We start from the raw sequence: 12,613 nt of genomic DNA, 5'->3' as shown, positions 1-12,613 counted from the left end.
GCATATAAAAACGCCGTCATATATTTTAAAAGTATGATGACACTGTTTCCCATTCCTTCGGCAGGATTTATTCAAGCCAGGAATTAACAGGCTATGTAGTGGGCTGCGATCTGCCACCAAAGTTCGGCACCAGCAGCAAGAAGCGCGACTGTGTCGTGTTCACCCTGTTTAAGGTGAGGGAGGAGGGAGGCGCCTGGGTCCCCTGCGGCCTCCTCAAACGGAAGCTTCGGGTGAAAAAGGTGCTGGAGGGCGGGTATTACGCATTTTTCTCCAAGGTGCAGATGGCTTGCATGCTGCACCTTACCTGTGTCTTGTAGTCGTAGAAAGAAGAATTTCTGGAGTCCCAAGCCCTCAGAAAATAGAGAAAATGATTACCTAAAAGGTAACACCGGCACTCTCCGTGGAAAGGAACAAGGGACCCTACCACGTATTCACTAAAGAGCATCACAACAATGAAAACTACAATTAAGTTCATGCTGTGACCACGGCGGCTCAGACATGAACCTACCTTTTAAAAGAAGAATATAAAATATATATATATATATATTATATATATATATATATATAATATATAAAATTAATATACTATTATATATATATGTATATATATATATATATTTTATATTATATTTATATATATATATATATTTTTTATATATATATAATATATATATATATATATATATATGTATGTATGTATGTAAAGATATAGATATTGATATAGATTTCGGCCTACACACACACACACACACACACAAACACATATATATATGCATATGTATACCTATAAATGTGTATATATAAGTATATGTGTGCGTGCGTGTGTGTGTGTGTGTGTGTGTGTGTGTGTGTGTGTGTGTGTGTGTGTGTGTGTGTGTGGGGTGTGTGGTGTGTGTGAAATAATAATAATAATAATAAAAATAATAATAATAATATAATAATATATATAATAAAAAAGGGTTTATTGATTTTCAGGCAGCCAAAAGCTGAAATGTACATAAAAATACAGATAAAGAGACAAACTATATATATACATAAACATATAAACAACACACAACAAAGTAAACCAACAATCTATAACAATAAAATAAACAGATAAACAAAAGACAAGTACAAAATCAGGTGTGCTACGAATTGAACTAGTAAATATTGACTAGTGTTCGTTGATGAGTCGGACTAGAGTGGGTACTGTGCTCCGGTGGTAGCGGTCAGTGCGGGCCCTGGTGGGCACCAGTTTTGTTGGCAGCGCGTAGGGCCCGGCGAGGCAGCGGCGCGTCGAGGGGCAGCAGGTCACGGTGGCGTGGATGGCACAGCAATTTTAGACCAAACTACTGCAGTGAGGTTGTGTAGTGAGTGGCGAGGGAGGTGAGGCCTAGGGCAGCCAAGGCGCTGTCATGCAGGTTAGACAGGGCCGAGAATGATCTTGGGTGCCTTTTTTTTGCACCCCCTCAAGTTTTAGTAGCTGGTGGCGGTGAGGGGAAAGGGGACCAGGGGGGGAGGTGTAGTCCAATTTAAGCAGGATGAATAGCCTGTAGATATTCTGATGCTCCGGGAGTGGAACGCCAAGGGACTTGGGGCGACGCAGCATGTGAAGCCTGTACGAGGCAGACCTCACGATGTCTCTGACGTGCTGCGTCCAAGATTGCTTATCGTCGATGGTGACGCCGAGCAGCTTGGTGGAACTGACAACGTCGAGCAGGTGGTTGTCCAACGTGAGGATGGGCGAGGGGGCGGGGTTGGTGGAGAAGTCGAACTGCATCACAACTGACTTCTGGCGATTGATGGTGACGTGATTTGCGGTGGTCCAGGCGAGGAGGTTGTCGAGGGTGCGCTGGATGGCGGAGTGGTCAGGAGAGGAACTATCAATGGCGATGAAGGTTGAGTCGTCCACGTATTTCCAACGATGCTCGGTATCAAGGAGAGCGTCGTTAATCATGACTAGGAAGAACAGGGGGCCCATTTTAGTCCCCTGGGGGACTTCGCACGTGAGTGGCAGAAGGCTGGAAACGTGACCCTGCACGCGCATGTTGGAGAGAAAGTCTGCCAGCCAGGGGATGAGGCCCCTGGCTGGCTGCTTTTGAGATGACCGTGGTGTGGTCCACCAGGTCGTGGACGAAGTCGAGGAAGCTGACGAGGCAGTGTGTGGTGGAAGAGGAGCACATGTTGCCGAACTGCCGAGTGTCAACGCTGGGCGCGAGGTCCCCGGTAAACCCCGTTGGCACAAAGCTTTCACACAGAGCTGGGCAACGGGGTTATGGCGATGGGTCGAGTTTTCCCCAAAGAGCGGGGCTTGGGGGGTTTTGTGTGTATGTATATTAATGTATATATATAATAATATATATAATTTTAAAATATAATATAATATATATATAATATATTATTTCACACACACACACACACAACGCACACACCACACACACACAAAAACCACACCCACACACACCACACACACACACACCACACACAACAAACATATATATATATATATATATATAATAATATATATATATATATTTTATATATTATATATGTACATATATTATATAATATATATATATATATACATATACATATCATATATATATATATATATATATATATATATATATATATATATATATATAATAATGCATATATGTATATATATATATATATATATATATAATATATATATATATAATATATATATATATATATATATATATATATATATATATATATATATATATATATATATATGCATATATATATATATACATATATATATTATATATATATATATATATATATATATATATATATATATATATATATATATATGTATATATATACAACCTTTTAGGGTGGGTGCTTCACGCGCATGGTGATGTGAAGCGATGGTGTGGTAGCCTAGATAGTGTTAAGTGCTTGCATGCCTTCTCGCTTGCAGCTTCCACCCCTGGCTAGCCCAGTGCGAAAAAGGGAGCAGCTTCTGCATAAGTCTCCCCTGCCAGGTCACAGCCTCTCCATCATCAAGACTTCTGCAGTGCCTCCTGTGGCCACCCATGGTCCCAGGCTAAATCTGTGGGGGATCTCGGAGCAGCAGGAGGCCCCAGAGGTACGGAGTTATGGCCCACCGGCGTGTGGACACGCTCTGGCTTCGTACCAACTCCTCCTGAGGTGGGCCTTGCCAGTCCTCCTCCCCCCAGAATGACCCTCTGGCAACGTCTAAAGTAAATGGAAATGCTGGGGGGAGGGGTGCTGTCCCTCCCACCCAGCAAGTAAGGCGGGCTGTGGGTCCCGCTGGGAGGGCAAATGTTGGGGTGCAGGATTGGAACGAGAGTTACTCGTCCCGCCTGTGCCCCGGCAGGCGCCAACCCACCATGAAGCTTGTGGGGGAAAGCCCTCGGGAACCCCACAGTGGCTAGGCGGTCTCCAACCTGCCGACCTCCTTTATTTTGGGGCTGTGTTGGCGGGGGCGGCAGAGATGGCGTGGCACCCGAGTGACCACCGAGGCTTAACCTCAGGCGTGCTTTCCTTCCGTGTAGGGGTTTTTTGGAACATCCGTCCTTGCGGCAGGATGAGCGGTTACCTCTGCTATCACGGGAATTGAAGCGACTGGGAGTTGAGGTGGCTGCGTTCTACGCCAAACTCGCATCTGTGGCAGACGATTGCCCCCGGCGAGACATTCGCATTGTTCTGGGTGACTTAAATGCGGTATCCTGCTGTGACCGAGCTTGCTACGAGATGTCTGTCGGCGCCGCAAGGCTCGTGAGCTGATCCAGCAGCGAGAAGTAGCCTCCTTCTCCGGGACTTTGCTAGGTCCCCAGAAAATGAGGATCTCTGCTCCTGGTACCAGCGGGAACTCCACACTCGCATCGCTGGACTTGGTACAGCGATACTGGTATGTGCCAAGGAAGATCGCCACAATTCTTGTCCTCCACGCGATGGGGGATCCTCCAGAACTGCAGGGTTTCCCGGAGTGCTGAGTTCTGTGGCCCCGACCATAGGCTGCTTGGGCTACCCTGCGGGTCCACTTCAAAACTCCTGCCCCTCCAGTGGCCACCCTAAGGTGTTTCACTTGGACAGAAAAGGGGAGGAGGAGTGTGCCGTGGGTTCCCCATGGCAGTCTCTGACCGATTCCCAGAAACCAGCAATCTGACGGACCCAGTTGCTCTGTGGGAGTCCTTCAAGCGGTAACAATCGAGCAGCTCAGGAGTCCATTGGCGTGACCCAAGGACGAGGCAAAATTTACCATCTCCCTGGAGACATTAGAGGCCACTGAAGCATGTCGCAAGGCTCGGTGAATGGGAATCAAGTCTTGCGACGTTCCATGGTGGTAGGGCTCGGACACTGCTGAAAAGGGGACAAGGAACAGTCTATCAGGAATCTTGCGAGGGGGTTTGAAGGCCATTTTTTGGTAAATGACCTTTGCCCTGCCTACCAAGCCCTGAGAAAAACTGAACCCTAAGCCCCCCTCACAGATGACTGCAGTCCGATCAGGGATGGACGGATCATCTCAGATCATGTTGGGGTTCGTGAACGTTGGGCTGAGTATTTTGGAACAGTTTACCAGGTGGACCCCCCGACAGTTAGCTTGGATGCAAGCGATGTCGCAGTGCCTGTGCCCGGGCCCAAACCCCTCAGCGAGGAACCTCCTACCCTCAGGGTGTAGCCATAGCCATCTCCAAACGACTTCAGCCGCGGTAGTGAGTGACACCCGGGTTTTATGAGCGTATCATGGCATGAGACTGAAGCATGCTTTTGGCTTCTTGTCTCTTATTGCTGTATACGCTCCTACTGTATATAAACCGACGTGAAGAGGCGTTCTACACCAAACTCGATCTGGTGGAAACGATTGCCCCCGGGAGACATTCGCATATTCTGGGTTTACTTCAATGCGGTATCGGCTGTGGACCGAGCTGTAGGATGTCTGTCGGCCCCCATGGCTCGGGAGTGATCCCAGCAAACGAGAATAGCCCCTTCTCCGGGACTTTGCTAGGCCAGAAAAATGAGGATCTCTGGTCCTGGTACCAACGCTCCAACTCGCCGTGGGCTTGGGAAGCGATTACGGGTAAAGTGGCCAAGGAGACGACCACATTCTTGTCAGCACGCGATGGAGGATCCCCAGAACTGCAGGGTTTACCGGAGTGCTGATTTGGGTGGAAACGACCATGGGGTGTTGGGTACCTGGGGGTCCACTTCAAAACTCCCGTCCCTCAGTGGCACCAAAGGGGGTTTTACTTGGACAGACAAAGGGGGAGGAGGAGGGGCCCCGGGGGTTCCCCATGGAGTCTCTGACCGATTACAAAAAACCAGAAATTTGACGGACCCAGTTGCTTTGGGGGAGTCCTTCAAGCGCTAAAAACGAAGCAGTCAGGGTCCTTTGGGTGCACCCAAGGACAAGGCAGAAACCACCCCCTGGAGCTTGAGGCACTGAAGCGTGTCGCAAGGTGGTAAAGGGAATAAAGTTTTTCACGTTCCATGGGCGTAGGGTCGGACATGCTGAGAAGGGACAAGGGAACAGTCTATCGGAATCTTCTGAGGGGGTTTAAAGGGCCCCATTTTTTGGGTAAATGACTTTCCGCCTACCAAGCCCTGAGAAAACTAAAACCTAAGCCCCCCTCACAGATGAGCAGTCCAATCAGGGGTGGAAGATCATTCAGATCGTTGGGGTTCGTGAACGGGGCTGAGTTTTTTGAACAGTTGTACCAGGGGGACTCTCCGACAGTTAGCTGGATGCAAGCGAGTCGCAGTGCCTGTGCCGGACCCCCCCATCAGGAGGAAACCCTCCTACCCTCCAGGGTGTACCCATAGCCACTCCATTGGGACTTCAGCCGAGGTAGCGAGGTGACACCTTTGATGAGCGTATCATGGCATTGAGATAAAGCATGTTTTTGGTTCTTGCTCTTTTTGCTGTAACGCTCCTCCCGATGTATATAAAACGAGGGAAAAAGAGGCGTTCTACGCCAAACTGCATTTGGCAGCGTTCCCCCCGGCGAGACATTGCTTTTTTTTTGGGGGTACTTCAAGCGGTACCCGGCGTGCCCGAGCTTGCTACGAGATGTCGTCGGCCCCATGGCTCGGGAGTGATCCCAGCACCGAGAATAGCCTCCTTCCCCGGGACTTTGCTAGGCCAGAAAATGAGGTTTTTGGTCCTGGTACCAGCGCTCCAACTCGCATCGCTGGATTTGGGTACAGCGATAGGGTTTAATTTGGGGCCAAGGAATCGACCAATTCTTGTCAGCACGCGAGGGAGGATCCTCCAGAACTGCAGGGTTTACGGGGGTGTGAGTTCTGGGGCACCGACCATAGGCTGTTGTGGCTCCCCTGGGGTCCACTTAAAAACCCCTGTCCTCCAGTGGCCCCCCTAAGTGTTTACTGGCCCCCGACTAAGGGAGGAGGAGGTCCCCGGGGTTCCCCATGGCAGTCTCTGACCGTTTCACAGAAACCAGAAACTGACGGACCCAGTTCCCGGGGGGAGCCCTTAAAAAGCGCGAAAAACAATCGAAGCAGTCAGGAGCCATTGGCGTACGCCCAAGGACAAGGCAAAATACCATCCCTGGAGATTTTAGGGGCCATGAAGGTGGCAAGGCCGGTGAAGGGAATCAAGTTTTGCGACTTTAAGGTGGAGGGCTTGGGACACTGTGGAAGGGACAAGGAACGTCTTAGGAATTTTGCTGAGGAGGTTGAAGGCCCTTTTCTTGGAAAATGACCTTTGCCCTCCCCTACCAAGCCTGAGAAAACTGAACCCTAACCCCTCCCACAGTGACTGCAGTCCGTCGGGGGATGGACGGATCATCTCAGATCATGTTGGGGTCGTAAACGTGGGCGGTTTTTTGAACAGTTGTACCAGGTGGACCCCCCAACAGTTAGCTTGGATGCAAAACGATGCGAGTGCCGTGCCGGACCCCACCATCAGGAGGAACCTCCCACCTAACAGGGTTAGGCTGGGGATTTCCAAGCTGAAGAGGGGAAAAACCGCAGGATATGTGAATCCCCCGCTGAACTGCAAAGGTGGGGGGTGAACCCATGGTCGGGGGTCATACGTCCCGATGCCATTGGCGTTTTGGGACCATTCCCCCGACGTTGGGGGGGCGTGGGCACCCCCCTTGGAAGGGGAAAGGGGGGTCGATGGGACTGTAGCAATACCCTGGCATTAAACTGTCAGCATACGGGAAGGTTCTCGCCCACATTTTCTGAAACAGATCCGAACCACCTACTGAGGCACCAGAGACCCGGAGCAGTCTGGATTTTTCTCCTGGCAAGTCCCAATAGACCCTATACTAGCGCTTCGAGTAAATTTGGGGAATGCCGTCGTGAGTTTGGCGTGGTTGTTCAGCCTACATCGACCCAAGAAGGGGTTTGAATCGGTGCACGGGGAACCCCTATGGGAGATCCGAGACCAGGGAATTTTGACACAGAAATTGGGCCCGATAGAAGCCTCATACTGGTACTGAAAGTGCTGTAAAGTGTGGGGGGGTTGCGAACTTCTTCCGTTAAATTCGGGGTGAGGGAAGGCTGTGTTTTTGCACCCACACTTTTAACATTGTATGGACTGGAAATGGGGAGAGCTACTAGCCAAATTTCAGGCGGGGCAACACTAGGCAATATTAAAGGGCTCGGACCTTGCTTTGCCGACGATGTTGCCCTCCATTGAGTCCTTGCAGTCACTTTGGCGGTTTGTGCTTAGCAAAGAGGGGAAGCCCCTAGGCTAGAGGCCCTGGGCCAAGACCAAGATTTAGGACTTGGGGGCCGTTGGGGAACCCGTTCACGATCCATGCTTTCGGCGAGGACGTTTAAATCACAGAAAGTTTTACAACCTTGGGAGCGTAGTCCCTATCTCTGGGTTGCAGACCCGGGAAGTAGTAGACGGATTGGTTGGCAACAGGAGCCATGAACCGATCAACAAGGTGTTTGGAGAGTGGTACCCATGCAGAAGGACCAAGTGGTGTTTCAAGGGCCTTTATATTAGTTTTTTCTTAGGAAGCGAAACCTAGCTATCCAGTGCCTTTGGGGCTGGCCTTTATGCCCTTTTTTAACAAATCCCCTTTGCCGGATCATGGGGTAAGTGGGGACCAGGTCAACCGGCGATTGCACCGTGGATGGAGGGACCTGTTATTGCATAATCCCGGATCGCCAACTCAGGATTGGCCCCTAGCTCGCCCCCTATGGAAAAACCCTGCCCATCAGGTTGCTCTCTGCGGACAACCCTGGGGGGAGGAGACCTGGGAGTCCTAGGAGATATGGCTTGGGCAGTCGACGGACCTGTCGCGAGGAATTAGAGATGGGGCCCTGTGCCCGCCGGGACTGCCCCCGAGGGATCCTTTTGGCTGGAAGCGAAGGGGGGAGCGGCCATGCCCCCCGGGGTTTGCCCCTTTATGATGATGATATATACATATTAAAATATATGTATATAATAATAATATAATATATATATTATATTATATATTATTTATTCTAACACATAAACAATGTATTTATATTTAATATATAATAATATATATATATATATATATTTAATAATTTTATATATATTATATATATATATATATATATTATATATATATAATAGATGTATGTATTGTGATGGGTAAAAGATTACTCTAATATCCACACATAGAGAAATAAAAGGTTGGTGTCAAACACAGCAAGAAATGACTCTGGAAATAAAGATCAAGGTTAGCACTGGTACACAATTCGTGGATGCAGATGAATTGGAGGTTGGTGTGAGCAGTCGAGGTCGGTAGACCAAGCGTGTCTTCGCTACCATCAGTATATCTCAGGTCGGCTCGCTAGGCGGGACGATGACCCGTCTTACAGGAAAATAGGTGTGGCTGATCCAAGTGTCAGCTTAGGTCGCTATTTCCTGATTGGCTGGCTGCGGGTCATCGCAATTCATAGGTCCGCCCTTCGATCGGTGTCTGAGGGTGATTTTCCTATGATGCGGAAATGACCAGAGACTCCAGAAAGGTCAAAGTCGCAGGTACTGCCTGGGACGTGTCTTTGTCCGACCCCTGGGTGATATGCGAAACCCGGTAATTAAGAAGGTATATATATATATATATATATATATATATATATATATATATATATATATATATATATATATATATTATATATTGTATATATATATATTATATTTTATATATATATATATATATATATATGTGTGTGTGTGTGTGTGTGTGTGTGGGTGTGTGTGTGTGTGGGGGAGAGAGAGAGAGAGAGAGAGAGAGAGAGAGAGAGAGAGAGAGAGAAAAGAGAGAGAGAGAGAGAGAGAGAGAGAGAGAGAGAGAGAGAGAGAGAGAGAGAGAGAGCGTCCATATACTTATACTGTATGCTGCTCATTATAACGTTTGAGAACTAGAACGTATTCAGGAATCACACGCGATCGATCTGTTGTTACCAAAAGCGACCAAACAATCATGGCGGTGATGTGGCCCAATCTCGTTTTCCTGGCTGGAATTATTTCACTCTTCCATGCCGGGTATTCAGCTGCTCAGCGTAAGTAGATCAGCAGACTTTTCACGAAAAGTAAATCTGATGATTACATCCGACCCGACTTTCGAGACGAGACTTTTTCTCGTATTACAGGCGTCCATTCCAACCCTCTTCTTTCTTTCATAGAGTCCGTATTCCCAGGATCTTGTTTCTTGGAATCTTCTCTCAGAGTTTGAAGGTTTTGGTCCGTGTTTTATTATATGATATTTACTATTCTTGATCTTTGTAGGAAGATTTTCATGTGTCTTAGTATGTAGTACTTCTTATCAGGAGGTTGATTTTCCCCTGTTGTAAGTAGAGGGATATTGGGATTAGTTATTTTTTTTAATGCCTCTAATAATTTATTTTTTTCAGAATGGAATCTTTGGCATTTCAATTTTAAGTGTTCAATTGTTTCTTCTGGATATTGGCACTATCTAAATCAAATCAGTTTCTAAATTTAGTCTGTGTAGGTGTTTTTCAGTCTTATATGTTTAGTTTGTATTCTTGTGGGACATGCATCTAATTTTCTGTTTTCTGATCTAGACCATGGTTCTGGGGTGTCATCTTTGAGGTAATAGATCTTTGTGATCAGGGTACTTTGTAACTGTTCATCCCATTGTCTTTTATTTCTTTCTTTCACTTCTTTTATAATGTTGTTAGTATCTTGGGTAATGATTATGGAATTTTCTGATTCATGAGCTTAATTTGCTGCAAGATCTACAATTTAATTTCCGGTTATGCTTTTATGAGCTGGGATCCATTGTATTGTGATCTTTTTGGTTTGCTTTGTTCAAGTGTAAATTAGTTTTGGTGTTTCATATGTAATTTGTTTGTAGTTTTTTGGGTTTGTGATTTTTTTAATGTTAAGACTGCTGAGAGTGAATCTGTAAGATTACTGTATTTGTTAGTTTCTTAAGTTTTATATAGTTCAATCCTTGTTTTATCGCATAATTCTGTTTCTATGATGTGAGTGTTTTTTGGTAATTTCCAAATTGTTGTGAGTTTGTTTTGTTCTACATAGATTGCTGCTGACATTGATTGAGGTTCTGTTATTTTTGATCCATCTGTGAATATCTTTTGATGATTTTCATATTTTGTGTTCATTAGCATTTGGAATTGCATTTTAATTATTTCATGAGACAGGTCTTTTGTGAAGTTATCCATGAACTTTGTTACTAGTTTATGGGAAAGATCATACCATGGTGGTACTGGAGTTATGTTTTGAGAGTCATTTTTATTTATAATGAATTTTAGTGTTTTGCAAATTTCAATGACTTTATGAATCAAGGAATTTTTATCTTTGTTGTAAGTGTATTCTCTGATATTTTTTATTAGTTCTTTTACTGGCAGTCATTGAAGGTTTGTTTGATAGGGCTTGGAGTGATATAAATGGAGTTGATTTAAAGCATCCTGTTTATATTCTCAGAGCTCTGTTTTGTTTGTTTTTTTCCGTTCCATATATGGCCAGACCATATTCTGTTTTTGGTTTACATAGATATTATAAAATTTTATTAGGGATTCTCTTTTTACTCCCCAATTTTAGGAGGATATTTTTTAAAATTATATTTATTCTGTTAATAGATATTACTTTGATGTTTTCTATGTGTCTTGTCCACTTCAGTTTTGGTGAATCAAATCTTAATCCCAAGATATCTTGACTGTCAGTAAATTCAAGTTCTACATTTTGTATTATCATCTTTGTAGCTGTACTCTTCTTTTGTTTGTGAAATATAATCAATTTTTTTTTTTTTTTTATCTTTATCCCAGGTATCTGCCCATTCTTTCACTTGTTTTAAACCTCTTTCATTATTATTTATGGATTCGTTTAGGTGTTTATTTGTGGTTATTATTGTTATATCATCTGCATATATTATTATTTTTTAGTTTTAGATCATATATCATGATGTTAAAGAGTGTTGGGCTTAACCCATTGCCGACGGGTGGCATGTACGTACATGCCATGGCATGACGGGACCATCTGCCGGGGGCACGTACGCACATGCCATAGAGTATGCATGGACATGCCATGAGTTTTTTTTTGTTACAATCACGGCAAAAGATTATTTTTTTGCCAGTGAAAGTGTGATTAAGTCGGTTCTAACACTTTCTCATTTTTACCATGCAATAAACAAAAAAAATGCAACAAACCGACAATTTCAACTCCATGATGCCACACACTGCTTATTTTATTCGGACTATAGACCGAATAATGATCAACTATGGAGTCTATATAACAACAAAAATACCCTTCAGTCTCGATTTATCAGGAAGTTTGGCAAGTAGAGACTGTAAAAAATAATGAAAATTGAAAATACAACATATCTTCATAGTATTACGAAGAAACGGCATGGGATGCTGGTAATTGGCATGAGTGGTCGTGCATGCTCGGGCGACGATATAAGCCCCCGGCAGTGAGGCCCGGGCCACTATGAATGCTACCCGTCAATTATGGGTTAAAGGGGATCCTAGTGGAACACCACTCCATATTGTTCCTTTTACAGAATATTGGATTCCTATTTTCATTTGAAATGTTTTTTCTTTTAGAACATTTTGTACCCATTTTAATAAATTTCCTTTTATTCCCAAGTTAGCCATTTGTATTATTAGTGCATCATGATTTACTGTATCAAATGCTTTTTCTAGGTCTATGCATACAACTAGAGTATATGTTTTATCCTTGATTGCATTTATTATGTTTGTATCATTTTTAATGCATCCATTGTTGTATAATTTGGTCTAAATCCTGTTATATCTATGTTTAGTTTATTATTTGTTTCTATCCACCAGTTTAATCTTTTTGTTACTATGTTTTCATGTATTTTTTCAAGACAATTTATACGACTAATGAACCTGTATGATTTTGATTGTTTTTTTTTTTTTTTTTTCCTGTTTTCTGGATTGGGTTTATGATTGCATTTTAGATTCTTGTGGGTATTCTCCTTTGGTCCAGTGAGAATTTATTTGTTTTATTATTTCTAAAATTACAGGAGGGGAATTTTTGTAAAATTCCTATGGAATTTTATCAGGTCAATATGCTTTATTGTTTTTTGCATTTGTTATAGCTACAATTAATTCTCTTTTTGTGTGATCTTAGCATTTATATCTAAATTACTAGGCTTGTTTAGAAGTTCTTCCTTCTCATTATCTG

This window comes from Penaeus monodon, chromosome 11 (assembly GCF_015228065.2).
Source record: "Penaeus monodon isolate SGIC_2016 chromosome 11, NSTDA_Pmon_1, whole genome shotgun sequence".
Lineage (NCBI taxonomy): Eukaryota > Metazoa > Arthropoda > Malacostraca > Decapoda > Penaeidae > Penaeus > Penaeus monodon.
Note: the sequence above shows the minus strand (reverse complement) of the source record.